Source organism: Pinus tabuliformis, chromosome 8 (assembly GCF_031772625.1).
Source record: "Pinus tabuliformis cultivar Carrire ecotype Pingquan chromosome 8, CPIR1, whole genome shotgun sequence".
In the NCBI taxonomy this organism is placed as follows: domain Eukaryota; kingdom Viridiplantae; phylum Streptophyta; class Pinopsida; order Pinales; family Pinaceae; genus Pinus; species Pinus tabuliformis.
The window spans coordinates 1,724,316,346-1,724,332,098 of record NC_142294.1 but is presented as its reverse complement, the minus strand read 5'-3'; positions in this window follow the sequence as shown (position 1 = coordinate 1,724,332,098).

Genomic DNA, 15,753 nt, shown 5'->3' with positions numbered 1-15,753 from the left:
AAATCTACCCTTATTGCATCTAGGGGCTCAGATTAAGCTGTTGAGCGCCCTTGCTTCTCTACCTATCTACAAATCTGCCAAGATTAAACAGTTTGGACAGATATTATTCTCTATCTCTACAACAAGCAATTTAAACCTAGGGAAGCCAAGATTAAGCTGTTTGGCCTTCCCTTAACTGTGAAATCATTCAAAAATGGAACTTTTGTAGCATGGATAAGATGAACATTTTTGGCACTTCCACTGTCAATCATGAAATATGAAACCTAGTGCAATAGGAGGCTAACAGAGTACATAGAAGTAGAGTTTGAGCTATTCTTTCTTTCTGCAACTTAGATCATGATACATAGATCATATAGACACATAGAAACTGAAAACAGAAGTAAGAAAGACTTATTGAACCATGAGGAAGCACGAGAATTCCATAACTTGCTCTTCAGCCATTAAATCCACAACCAGCCAGTTCAAAAGCAAATATTCCAACAATCTTTGTTCATAGAAGTTCTCAGGCTTACAGCGCAAGTCTAGAATGACTTAATCAACCAACCAACCCTTATTACATAGCTCAGGGCGGTATATATAAGAAAAAATATGTACCAACAAGATCTTGGAGAAGATCTGAGAGAAAATATCTAAGTTAACCTAACTTATCTTGCAAGAAATGTAAAAATATCTAACTACTGCTGCGCTGGAGGCAGCTGCATCAAAAATGAGGCTTCAAGGCGTCCTTTAGCTGTGTGTTGTCCACTCTGCAATAACTGCTCTTTAATCTCTGATCTGGTGCTCTTATTCGGCTCTGCTTTCATTAACTGTGATCTGATTTGGCTTTTATGGGCTTTTTAACTCTGATACTGATACTATTGACTTTGCTGGATCCTCTTAAATGCTCCTTTGATGTGGCTTAACTGCTCCACTGATACTCTTTAACGCTTCGCTTGAACCGATACACTTTAACTGGACTGATACACTTTAACGCTGATAAATCACCCCTGCCTACCACTTTATGGCGAGAAATGACTATTACTGGGTCCTTTATTGCATTCCACGGGCTTTAGAAGGCCTATCGGCGTTGGCCGATCAAAATATTATCAAAAAAGGAGGAAAACTCATAATGGCTGAGGATTTGCAAAATGATGACTGTGCTGAGGCCATAGACTTGCTATCTGGAGCTATTCTGGGCCGAAGCGATCAAAGAATGGTTGAAGAATGACTTGCATCCTTTGAAGAAGAAGCGCGCACAAGCGCCGAATAGAAAACATGAGAAAATGGCCCTTTTCCCTATATAAAGCAAAAAATCACTTTACACAGAAAAATCGATGAAAAATAGGGCGGGAGCGACACTGTAGCATAGAAAAGATCTGGACTGTTGGATCTAGCGCGGGCAGATCCAACGGCCGCAATTAAGTCGGCGATATCGCTATCGGCGGGGTCATGGAGACGGGGACTCATACATATATATGACTTGCGATGGAGCGATCGCCGATATCGCATTGGCGATCGGCTATCGGGGGTGGACACTTTGAAAAATAGCGATGGGCGAGCGATATAATGGGCGATGCGACATGATCTGGACCGTCGGATGAGCGGGGGTGATCCGACGGTTGCCGCGTGATCGGCATATCGCGTCGGCGGGGAACATGGGGGCGGGCCTTTGGATATGCGCGATAGCGAATTGCGAAAGCGATGAGGGCTTGTGATAAAAGGGAAATATTGTGGAAACGCATGATTTTGCGATAAAAACGGGGTTAGCGGTAAAACCAAGTTTTACGGTAAAACAAGGTTTTACGCTAAAGCGGGGTAATGCGATAAAGGGAGAATGCGATAGAAAGGGGCGATAGCCGACTTGCGATATCGTTTCGGATGCGATAGCGATATCGCATCGGCAAAGGATCGGAGGAATGATTTATATGGGCCAATAACTTTGCGACTGCCGAATGCGATAATCACATCGGCAAAGGATCGGAGGAATGATTTATATGGGCCAATAACTTTGCGACTGCCGAATGCGATAATCGCAGCGGCGAAATGGTATTCGGGGAGCATGTAAAGGGCCAACACTTTGACTGCCGTGACCTCCGACAGCGATATCGCGTCGGAGGGGGGCACGATAGATCGGAGAAATGTTTATAAATCGGCTAAGGGTTTTTGCAATCAGACAAGGGTCCAAAGCGATCGGAAGGGATGAATAATGTTGAAAAGATGGTTTTTATACATCGGAAGGGGGATTTTATACCTTGGAAGAGGTAAAATGAAATCGGAGGAAGGTTTTTAAATGAAAAAAGGGGTTTTTTATGATCGGAGATGGGTTTTAGTGCATCGGAAGGGGTCCGAAGCATGGAAAGAGGGTTTTAAGCCTTGGAAAAGGCTAAAACAAGGTAAGAAGAGGGCTTTTACACATCAGAGGAGGGATTTGATGCATAGGAAGGAGTCCAATGCATTGGAAGATAGCTAAAGAGGTGAAATGAGGGTTCTTACTAAGTTTCAGGCAAACTTAGTAATTCCCAAGCAATATTTATGGTTATATTTCAACCAGAGGAGGGGATATGTATATAGAGGGGCTTTTTACTATATTTTTAGTATGGGAAGGGGGAAAATCATGGGATTTACATAGTAGAGTTAGAAATTAATATGGATTTTGATCAGAAAGCGCTAAGGATAGAAATCTTAGGCTTTAAAGGGGAAAAATGACTTATAGAAGGAATATGAGCTCCTCTAAGCAAAGCAGATCTTTACTTAGGCAAATGTTTATGGAATATGATGAATTTTGGAGATATTAAGCAGATCTTAACATCTTTAGGGGAAGTTAGTGAATGATTTGGGGAAAAGGAAGAAGGGGAAGTTAGTCATGCCTCACTTGAGCTGCTCCAAGGGAAAACTGCCTTGCACTTGTGATCTGAAGTAGATAAAACACTTTGAAACACAAAATTGATCACAATTCTTCATTCTACAACCTCAAAACTGCCTACCCAGCCTACTTACCTAACATTTTCTCTTCTTTTTGTTTGGGTGCACTTAGACTAGCAAACCCAGCTTTTCCTCTTTTCTTTTGGCTATCCTCCTATCTAAATCTACCCTTATTTCTTCCAGGGGCTCAGATTAAGCAGTTGAGCACCCTAGTTTCTCTACCTATCTACTAATCTGCCAAGATTAAACAGTTTGGACAGATATTCATTCTCTATCTCTAAAACATGCAATTTAAACCTAGGGAAGCCAAGATTACGCTGTTTGGCCTTCCCTTAACTGTGAAATCCTTCAAAAATGGAACTTTTGCAGCATGGAAAAGATGAACATTTTTGGCACTTCCACTGTCAATCATGAAATATGAAACTTATTGGTATAGGAGGCTAACACAACCCAGTTGGATGTTTTGCCACATGCACCAATGGCTTTGGAATCATTTTTATAGCTTCTTTCACTACATTGTCTAGTTCCTCAAATTCGCCGTCCTCATCCCTGAATTGAGTAAACAAATAAAGTGAGAAACGCTTACGAATGTGTGAATCCAACAAATGAAATCCAATTGAGTAAACTAAGGGAATCTCAACATGGTGGGAATCCAAAAAATGAAAACTAAGATGAATGTTAAGGGACAGGAGGAGTTGCAACTCACCCGATCGCGAAACCGCTTAAATCGGCAATAGAAGAAAGTGCGGCTCTCCATTTGTGAATAGTGTCGTAGCTGTAGCGTGGCTTCTCTTCACCAGTTTTAGGATTAGCGGGTGTAGTTTTCTTTGCAAGGTCTCGCAAGGCATCAGCGTACGCTCCGGCTCCGACATTATGACGGACCACAGAAGGGTCAACTTTGTAAAACACTGGAAGAATGGCTTTCCCTGACTCTGCCATGAGGACAAGTTCATCTAAGCACCACCAAGATTCGACATACCTTGGTGAAAAGATTGCAATGTGAACATATGCACCACCGATAGCCTCTATTATCTAGCAAGAAATGTTTTGTCCCTTCTCCATCTCTTCCTTGTCTAAAAATACTCTCCTTAATCCATTGAAAGTAAGGCGTCGGTACAGATATCTGGCGGCCATTTTACCATCTGGACCGCGGTGATTAATAAATAGATCCCAAGGAGTACAATAATTCGAGGCAGAAGGGGAGGCCATGGAAGAGGAAGCATCAGTGGATATAGTTAGATTTTCCATTGATACTGAAATCTGGAAATGTATGCACTGATAAACTGGATAATAAGATGCAAAGTTTCGATGGAATTCAAAGTTTAAAAGTGTAGTGGACACGTTGAGTAATGATGCTTTGGATACCATAGATGTGTGACCAAGACGCGTATTTAAAGGTGTTGTACAAATGAGAGATGCCATTTATGTCATGTAATATTTGGACGATGGCATTCTGTGCCCACTACTTTTAGTTGATGGCCGAGCAACACGTGAAGAGGGAAGACTCCAGGTTGAAACCGCATGCATGCTTTCCTTTTACTACTTACTCGTGGTAACCAATATTTCCTATGCTATTCGGTATTTAATGCTTTCCAGTACCATATGCCATGCCAACCCTTCTATGAAATAGGAAATCCGACTTCCCCTTTTCCCGTTCTAGCCACTTCGTCTGTTGGATATATGCATGCATGGGTCCATTTCGTACTCCTTGATGGCAGATAATGATGAAAGGGCATGATTAATGCTATGGGAGGATTTGGTTTAGTTTCAAATTCAAAATTTGAATGTTATTCATAACCATCTCCCGCTTCCCATTTGGTGAACCTATGGATGACGTTTCAAAAGTAATGATGGGTATTGTAGGTCACTGCTTTTCAAGGAGATGGATTTTCGCATTTCATGAGCAGTTGGGCAGAGTGTAGTAGAGAAATTTCCAAGAGTCCTCACCACATGAGAACAGTCTTTTAGCAGGACAATGGAGATCGCACAATACCCAACCTTTATTTGAGGGCTGAAGAAATTGTCACTGATTTGATTAAAGAGGCCCAAATTTTCAGGTTTGTCCCAGATAATTCGCTGCCCTTAAAATATTCAGAAATCAATGCAAGCACTCTTGATCGCTCAGTGGAAAACATTGACATCAATATTGTCCAGAATTCTGTCAAAGATGAAACAAATCTGGAAATATCACCATTTAATTTCAGCGAAAAATTAATTCAAGGTTTGAAGGAACGATGGGGTGCTTCAACTTCATTTGTAGCAGTTTCCGTGTAGTTTTGGAGATGCTTAAGGAAAGCTTGACAAGTTACAGAGAACGAGCCCGTTTATTTTAGAGTGCCTATTGACTTCAGAGGGCAGGTAAAAACGCCATTGCCTCCAACATATTTTGGGAACTCCGTATGCAGCGGTATTGTTGGGACTATAGTGTAGTTATTATGGTAGGATATCATCTTTGTTGCGGCTCTCATCCAAGAGCTCGTCTCTTCCTGTGCCTCAGAGGTGCACATCAATAATTTTGTAGACTTCGTCGAATCTCATCTTGGTAGCGGAAACATAGACCCAATTCTTGGAAATTTATGTAATGATTACATTGTAATGACATTCATGTCTCCGAAATTTCATGTTTATGAGATAGACCAAGGATGGGGAAGGCCACTGAGTGTATAGGTTGCTTCCTTGAAAGAAATTGGAAGGATGAAGTTGTTCCCTAGAAGAGAAGGGGGAAAGAGCATTGATGTGTCCACAAAACTCCCTCGCCATAGGATGGAAACTCTGAAACAGATACTCATGGTCATGCCCGCGATTGATTGATGATGCTTCAGTCTTTATTAGTGTGCACCTCTTCTTTCTCCTGCACATGTGCCATGTTTGCGACTAGTTGATTTGTCATGTGAATAAACAAGATTTTAGGTTGAAGGGAATTGCATCCTGAAATCAGAATTCAACACATCTCTGCAATGGAATCTAAGGATTCTGGGTTGAAATAATATTTATATATATTAACTTGCTTTTCGTTAACTTATCTTTCCTTTTAGCTTTAATAATTTGTTCTATGCTTGGTTCTTTATTTAGATTTTCCAAGAAGTTGATATCATAATTATTAGATATAATTCAATCTCACATACAAGACGATTTAGTGGGAGTTATTTTTTCTTTAGGATGGTTAAAGTTGCAATTGGATTATTATCATCAAATGGAGCTTTGGAACAATTTTTGAGGTTGAAATGACCATGGATAAGTGAAACACTGAAGGAATTTGTTCTAGCATATATATCTAGATTACACACACATAACGTTTTAAGAGCAAGGTCATACTTGATGACTATATGAGGGTGCAAAGGGTCAATAAATATTGTTGTGTAAAAAGTAAAATTTCATAAAAAAATAATCCATGTCATTTATATTGTTATTGAATTGACTATATCATGAAGGTCTCTATGAATTTAATAGAGGCTTTATGTCAAGAATTCTTTCCTACATTTAAAGTAGACTTCATATAAATATGTTTGGACATATTTATATGAACATACAAAACAATAAAGGAAAACATAAAAGGACCTAAATAACATACTTAATCAATAAAGCCCCAAGGGATAGCTCAGTTTTTCGAGTTCCCGTTGCTAAGTACTTCGCTTATTATGAGGTCACAGGGTCAAATCTCCTCGATGCCCTTGGGGTTAGGCCTTGCTAGTTTGGCCGATGGGTAGATCCTTTCGGGTTGATCTACCTGGATTTTTTCATGGATGTAGTGGTCACTCAGTGTCCATGAACCACCCTTAAAAAAAACATATTTAATCAATATTATAGTTCCATAATACCTACATATGATTTATCTAGATAAAACAAGTTGATGCAACCATTGGACCAATGATGGAAGATGGAAGTGAATGACTCATATCAGGGAAACCCAAGATTATTATATTTTGTAGTTACATATGTCAAATAATTATATATTGATAAAATATTCACTAAATAATTATATATTTTAGTATCGTGACCCATGCTATTGGGATATTAGGAGATCGGGTCTCCCATGTCATGAGATCTATCAAGTGATGTAGCTGCTAGTAATTTTTCCTCACACCCTTCAACTCTCTATCATCTATTTCTCCTTAGCATGCTTCATGACATCTAAAATGCTTTTCATCAACCCACTGGAACTAATTCCTAACATTTGAAATTACCTTCATCTCTATTATGGGACATATCCGAATGTTAGCTCACTGGAATATCACAGATCTATGCACCTCAAAAATTTCTCTGGTACATTTATATCCTAGTATAGATAGAATGTCAATTGATAGATACTCTTTTATATTAGTTAACATTACCAATTATTCAATTTTGGCATATTAAAAATTTAGAGGTTAAACACATTCATGAAACACATTACAAATTTTCTAATGTGAGTTGTCTCAGTAGGCAGAAAATTTCAAGTCCTCATAGAAAGAAAATATTCCCTTTAACTAAATTTTGTTCCAAGGGATATCAGGATATTGAGTGTCAAGAGATCAGGGTATTAATTATCAGGGATGTCTTAATGCACTACTCTTAACAGAGCCTCATCCCGATCTAATATGTGGAACCTTGCTAATGGAACCTTGAAATATGGGGATTTCAAGAGATTGAGATATCTAGTGATGGAACCTTGAAATATCGGGGCTTCAAAGTTTCAAGAGATTAGGAAAAACAACTTTGAATTAAAATAACTTATGTGTTTCTATCCTGAATCTAGCAAAAATGTTATGCAATACACCTATTACTTGTCAATTAACATTTGGGAGTTGGGTGTTGAGTTGTCAGATTTTAAAATTTAAACATTAAACACAATTCAAATGACCCAACCCTATATTTGATGTTATCTGTAGAACCTTGCAACATTGGAAATCTTTGTCTAATCAATGACCTATGCTAGAATTCTCCTTCTACTTAGTTTCTTAAATCGACCTCAATATTACACAATAATGCATAAATTACTTAGAATTCGATCTACAGAGAAATAAATACACATGTGACCATGAGTTGGGAGATAGTCCAATCTTGTAATATCAAAACATGTGAAGAACAAAGGATCTCACTCAAAATTATACTATGTATTAACTCAAATAAAAACACATCAATCAAAGCGGGGCATACATTACTCAAAGGCATAAATACACTACACCATTACATATGTACATAGAATTTCTCTATAATATTTGTCTACCATTAATATCTACTCCTCATCCTTTTCGAGATTAAATTCACTAGCTTATCTTGACCACTCTCTTGGCCTAATCAACATAGTTTGGGCCTTTGTTTGTCCTAGCCACACACATCAATCCATTCCTGATGTCTTACATAAATAATTAGAATATGAAGCTTCCATATTATAACAAATCTAACAAATCCATAAGCTCTACAACTGATTACTGTAATAACTCTTAACTCTACCTCTTATGGATCAAATTTATCTTCTAAATGTTATTTATACTCATACGAGGATATGTGTATATTAGCTGCTAATATATTTGATTCTACCTCCAGTGCATTGTCCTGCATTTGTGATAGCATGGCACATCTTCTTTCTCTCAACAATCAACAAAATTCAGGATCAAAAGCACCAGCATAAGTGATTTTATCTGAAGCTTCAGTAGGCTTGATTTAGGTATCTTGCTATACATTTTATTGAATCTCTTAGAAAAATCAGAAACTGATTCTCCTTTTCTTTTGATTGCACCAAATTCTGTGATATAATACAAAAAATCTTTCTTGTCACCCCATTTTCTTAAAAATTTATCATCTAGGACTTCAATTCCAGTGATGCTACCAGCTGTCAAAGATCTGAACCATTTCCTTACATCACCCTCAAGGCTCAGAACAAAAGTCTCATCCAAACATCTTCATGCTCAATGTTCAGATTATCAGCATAAGCATAAAAATCAACAAGATGTTCTTCAATTGTTACCTCCCCTTCACCATTAAATTTAGGCATATACTTGAGATAATCTCATGCAGGTAATGCATTCATAGGCTGAGGTAAAACTAAAGGAGCATACCTAGTAGCAACAATTGCATCCATTCGGTTAGGGGGTGGATTAGGACCTGCCATGGTGTGAGTTACTGGGATTTGTGGAATAACAATTGGAGTTACTGGGATTTGTGGAATAACAATTTGAGGATTTTGAATAGTAGATGAGGAAGCACCAACACTCGATGTAGAGGTTGTTTGTTGACTGGAAAATGAGAGAGGTACATAAATTTTTGTAAAATCAGGAGACAGAATTTGTTGTACTTTTTTAGGAATAGCTTTTGAAAAACCAGAAGCAGAAGAAACAAGCTTTCGCTTACTCTTTTCGCTGATTAAGTTCTCAGGATCATGGACTTGGTTTTTCAAAGGAGAAATGGGTTTGCCCTGGTTCTAGCTTTTCTTGGAACTAGAACTTCAACAATGGAGTCACCAAGTGTAAAGCAGTCTAAAAAGACAGCTGGAACTGTACACCTCGGAACCAGACTTATAACTTTGTCATTTACCCAGGGATAAACTTCAATTCACCTCCCTAGCAACAATGCCAAACATGTTAGCGCAATGAGTTACTCCTAGGCTACAAAAGGAGTAAGCCTTACACATCATGATTTCATTTCAAAATTTTAAAAGGGTTTTTTGAGTGGTGGGATGGATTCTAAAGGATGTTTTGAAATGATTGTGTTCCTCTTTAACTTTCATGCATTTGGCAAGCTGTGGCTGTTATGAAACCAGCTCAAGAAAAGATAGAAAAGATAGATCAACGCCTTAGAATTCAACCTCTTCGAGGGGGAAACCTCCTTTACATTACATAAATGAACAATTCTTCGATGATTCAAATGACAAAACCTCCTTTCTATATATAGGAGTCTAAGGAGTCACAATATAACCCAGCCGACCTAACAATAATAATATAAAGCCACAAAAATAACAATAGAGGGATTCTATGGGGCACAATAATAACAATATGGGGATAATAGGGGCACAACAATATTAATAAGGGATGCAACTACAATATTAATGGGGTAATCACTAGTATTATAGGGACCCAACATGCCCCTCTCCTTCAAAAAAGTGTTGTCCTCAACGCTTGAGTAGTTTTGGATGCTTCTGTATAAAATTCTCATCCTCCCATGTGGAATCTTCAGTGGATAAGTTCTTCCACTTGATAAGATACTCCGAAATTGATCAATTTCGTAGCTGTCGAGTTCTTGTTTCTGTGACTGCTTCTGGTTCCAATATAATTTTTCCTTCCTCGTCAAGTTCTGGCAATATTGTTTGAACTGGGAGCTTGTCACCTATAACCTTCTTTAAACATGAAACATGGAAAACTGGGTGCAATCGAGAAGCTGCAGGAAGCTCCAATTTGTATTCCATAGTCCCAATCTTTTGCAACACCTTGTACGGACCATAATACTTTGGTGATAATTTATTATCCTTCTTAGCTTGCTTGAGGGACATTTGCTTATATAGTTGTAGCTGTAGGAATACCGAATCACCTACATCAAAACTTCTTTCGCTGTGATGTTGATCTGCCTGTTGTTTCATTCTATTCCGTGCCAACATGAGGTTATCCTTGAAGAGTTGGAGGACTTGTTGTTGATGTTCGATGTGATGTTCCACTGCTTGAACCTTAGAATTTTCTCTTAAATATGATGTGATGGATGGTGGCTGATATCCATAAAGTGCCATAAATGGGGTCATTTTTGTTGCTGTATGGAAGGAAGTGTTATACCACCATTCAGCCAGAGGAAACCATTTGACCCATTGTGTCTGTTTATCAGATACAAAGTAATGAAGATATCCTTCCAAACATTTGTTTACTATCTCAGTTTGCCCATCAGATTGAGGATGATAAGATGAGCTATGAGCTAACTGAGTACCAAGACAAGAAAATAATTCTGTCCAAAAATTTCCAATGAAAATGGGATCTCTGTCACTTACAATAATCTTTGGGTTTCCATGTAGCTTTTGAATTGTTTCCATAAATGCAGTAGAAACTGTACTAGCTTTAAATGGATGTGATAATGCACAAAAGTGTGCATACTTGGTAAGTCTGTCAACTACCACCATGATGACACTCTTTCCCTCAGACTTGGGTAAACCTGTGATAAAATCCATTGAAACCTCCTCCCAACGTTGGCTTGGAATGGATAAAGGTTGTAATAGACCCGGGGTCTTAATTGTTTCAACTTTATTTTGTTGGCAAACCAAACATTCCGCCACAAACTTTTGAATATCTGATTTAAGGCCATCCAAAAAAATTCCTTCTTAACCCTGTGGTAAGTTTTTAAAAATCCTGAGTGCCCTCCTAAGGGAGAAGTGTGCAATTCCATAAGAATCTTTTGTTTTAGTTGGGAATTCTTACAAAGGTATAAGCGATCTTTGTACCATAAAGAATCATTTTTCCAGCTAAATGTATCAGACGTACTGGAATCTTGTTGTAACTTTTGAATAAGTGCCCACACTTCTTCGTCATTCTTCCATTCCTCCCTTGCTTCGTTTATCCAATCTGGTTGGATAATAGAAATGGCGTACAACAATGCTTCCATGTCCTCATCCTTTCTTGAGAGTGCATCTGCCACCACATTTTGCTTCCCTTTTTTGTAGATGATTTCAAAGTCATAACCCAACATCTTTGTGACCCACTTTTGTTGCTCTTCAGAGGATAATCTTTGTTCTAAAAAGTATTTAAGGCTATCATGATCTGTTTTTACCTTGAAGTGTCTTCCCATTAGGTAGGGTCGCCATTTCTTAAGTGCATGGAGTATTGCCAACATTTCCTTCTCATAAATAGCTTTGTGTAAAAACTTTCCCTTGATTGGACGACTTTCAAAAGCAATGGGTCTTTCATCTTGCATTAAAACAGTACCAATTCCATTTCCTGAAGCATCACATTCCACAATAAAGGTTTTTGTGAAGTCTGGTGTAGCTAAGACCGGTGCTTGGCACATTGCCTCTTTAAGATGTTCGAAGGCCTTTGTTGCTTCTGGAGTCCATGAAAATGCATCTTTCTTCAATAATGTTGTTAGAGGTGCTGCTATTGTCCCATAATTCTTAACAAACTTGTGATAATACCCTGTCAACCCGAGAAATCCTCGCAGATGCTTTATGGATGTGGGGGTTTTCCATTCCTTAATGGCTTTAATTTTGCTAGGGTCTACCTTAACTCCTTCATGAGATACAATATGACCCAGATATTCCACCTCTTGTACTCCAAAGAAACATTTGGATCATTTTGCATATAATTGTTTCTCTTCCAATAGTTGTAGCACCCTATCAACATGTTCAACATGATCCTTCCAAGACTTGTTGTAGATTAGTATATCATCAAAAAATACTAACACAAATTTTCTAAGGAATGGTTTGAAAATGGAATTCATCAAACCTTGAAATGTGGGAGGTGCATTGGTAAGGCCAAAAGGCATGACCAAAAATTCATAATGACCCTCATGAGTTCTAAACGTTGTTTTTGGAATGTCTTCAGTCTTCATTCTGATTTGATGATATCTTGAACAAAGATCCAACTTGGTGAAGTAAATTAATCCATGCAATTCATCCAGTAATTCATCAATGACAGGAATGGGAAACTTATCTTTAATAGTGAGCTTGTTGAGCTCCCTATAATCCGGACACATGCGCCATGATCCATCCTTCTTGTGCACTAATACTACTGGAGCAGAGAAAGAACTTTGACTCGGTTGAATTATACTAGCCTCTAGCATTTCTGCAACCATACGTTCAATTTCACTCTTTTGGGCATAGGGATATCTGTACGGCCTGATGTTTGGAGGGACACTTCCTGGAATCAGATGAATAGCATGATCATGATCACGAATAGGTGGGAGACCTTTGGGAGTCTCAAATACCTTGGAATGATTGTTCAAGACTTTTTGGAGATCTAGAGAAATAGATGATTCCAATGTGGAAACATCTAGCGAACATAATTGTGCAATTACACCCCAGGGAAAATTTTAAGAACCCCCCCTAAATTTATATATATAATAAATGGGCAAATCTCCATGGTATATAGGAAAAATGGAAGGCGATTTTATCAATAATATAATATGTATATATAATTTTTTGGCGAATCTCTCACCAGGCATGGCAAATATTTTACTCAATTATAAAATCTTGTAAGATCTTGGCGAGTCTTTCACTAAATAATAAAACTTTGTAAGGTCCTAGTGAATCTTAGCATTCTGAACTCTTAGAGAATTTTTTGAAAAAGTATAAAACCATATATGACAAGAGCCACATGGTGGCAATATCACTGTTTTTTTTCACATTTCCATGACATGGAGCTTGTTTATAAAATTATAAAAAAGCCAACCAAGTCCCTTATAATATGCAGGTAAGCTTATAACAGAGTCTAATACATCTACTATGCTTGTCTTCATCCAAGTGTCATAGCTACTATAATTAACACTATGAATCACAACTCTCTCAGAACTCAACTCTATAGTGTAATTAAAACCTTTGGAAAATGAATCTGACAACTCTATAAAAAGGATTAGTGAAATAGAAGCTTTTGTGAATGAGCCCACTAATTATCACTGCTAAACAATCAATCTAGACTATGAAGTCTTCCATCTTGATCACAATCATGCTCACGATCAAGGGAGTGTGACCACCTAGTCTGACATAATGGCCATCATAGCTTCCAATAATCAACAACCGCCTTGCAAGGACATCCTAGCTCATGTCTTATGAATTTTATTCATCAATCTTAACTGATATAAATCTTATAAAGATAATATTAGAATCCTCTCCGGATTCACTGTTAATACAAGGGTAGAGGAAATTTTCTAGCTCAAGGCACTAGCCAATACCAACTTTGGTATTTGTAACCCCTTTGTGGGGATGCACCTACCCTGCCCTGTTGGGTTTCTGCCTTGTAACATAGTTCAAGGATCACAAGACTTTCCAATCTTCCTACTCCATTAGACACACTTTATATGCTATACATAGTGAATGGAAAAGAAGCATTATAGAACACACAATTTCACAGAAGGAAGAAAAATCTTAGCCAGTTCAATATCAAAATCTTAACCACTGATTAATAAAGAATAACAAGTAGTGTAATGAATTGTTCCGAGTTATTTATTTACAAGCTGTAAAGAATGTAGTGGAATGGAAAATATTACTTAGGCAACCCTTCAATATTTTCTACTAATATGTCTGTGCATGTACATATGAAATTAAGAGCATTGTTGAATACAAAGTTTCCTTTTCTCTTGCCTCCATTTTGACAAATCAATGTGAAATCAGTGTCACTTTGAATCTCCTTTCCTGTGTGGATGTTTTAACAAATCAATGTGAAATCAAAGTCACTTTGAATTTCCTTTCCTGCGAGGGATCACATCCATAGTTGATTAGTAAAATATAATCTACTATATATTATGTTCAAGAAACTGACTGCAATCTACAGTGGAAACGAGACCTCAATTCTTATTTTGAATTTGAATATCTCAGGACAACATAACAGATAAAAATGCATATGGCCTTAGTAGCTAGAAAACAATCACTCCATCATTACAAGACCACCTAGATTTCGGCACTTAATCTAAATAATGGCACTAGTTGCAGTGCTTATTTGCATTAACACCATGGAAAAGCAACAACAATGTTTCAAAGCACACTTACTAGAAAAGTTGTAACGTTTCGAGAAAATTTAATGATAGCATCTGAACCTCATAGCTATGGTGGGGAAACTAGGGAACCCAAATATTGGAAGATATCTCATCCCAAATTTGAGAAAAAAATAAAAAAGGGAAAAATCAAAATCTATAAATCAAGCAATGAATTGTTTACAAATCAAATACAATTCCTTTAACTAACAGTTAAATTGTGGTGATATATTTAAATATTTAGTAAGAGGGTAACTTCAAACCATGGAATATTACCTTTATCATTACTGTCATCCCTCAGTGACTAAGATTACAAATCAATACTTATGGAAAGATTGTAAGAAATTCTATGAAATAGTAAAGTGTAACCTCTATTTTCAAGCAACAAAATCAAGACATTGTTACATCAAGAGCCATAATTGATACATAATCAATGAATCAATTCCTTGTATGGCACAAGCTTGTTTCACAACCTCTATTTTCTCAATAACAAAATCAAGACATTGTATGTGGTTATTGCCAAAAGGAAACTGTGTTCTAATTTGGAAGAGGATCTTATCAAAAGACATGGATTTATTCAAAGCTACAAAGCCTAATGGGTTACTCTTGATCCACCAAGCCCCGAGAGGGATCAAATATTTTTTCACTCTATGCTAGTTTGCATATCACGATATTTGATACCTCTCAGGGGTTAGTAGATCCAGAGTAAAGATGGATCTATGCTGGTTTAATTCCCCCATTTAAATAGGCTACATTCCAGGTGAATACCATGGGTCAATACCATGTGCCATTTTGGTGAATACCATGGGTCAATACCATGTGCCATTTTTATTTTTATTAATACTAATATTAGGGTTAATAATGTTTTTTTGCATGGTATTAATAACAATCTAGTCCATGGTATTTGTCCCATAGTATTTTGCCCATAGGTTTCACCTAAATATAACGCATTTTTTGAGTGTTCGTAAATATAAGGTGACTTATGGAGTAAATATAAAAAAATGTTTTATTTGTTTACCATACCTCTCGTTTATTTATATTTTTATTAATTTACCATACCTCTTTTACAAATATGGTATTTGGCCCATAGGATTCACTTAAATAAAACCTCTTTCTTGAGCCTTCATAAATAGAACGAGGGTTATGGACTAAATATAAAAAGAGGTTTCATTTATTTACCATATGTCTAGTTTATTTATATTTTTATTTATTTACCAT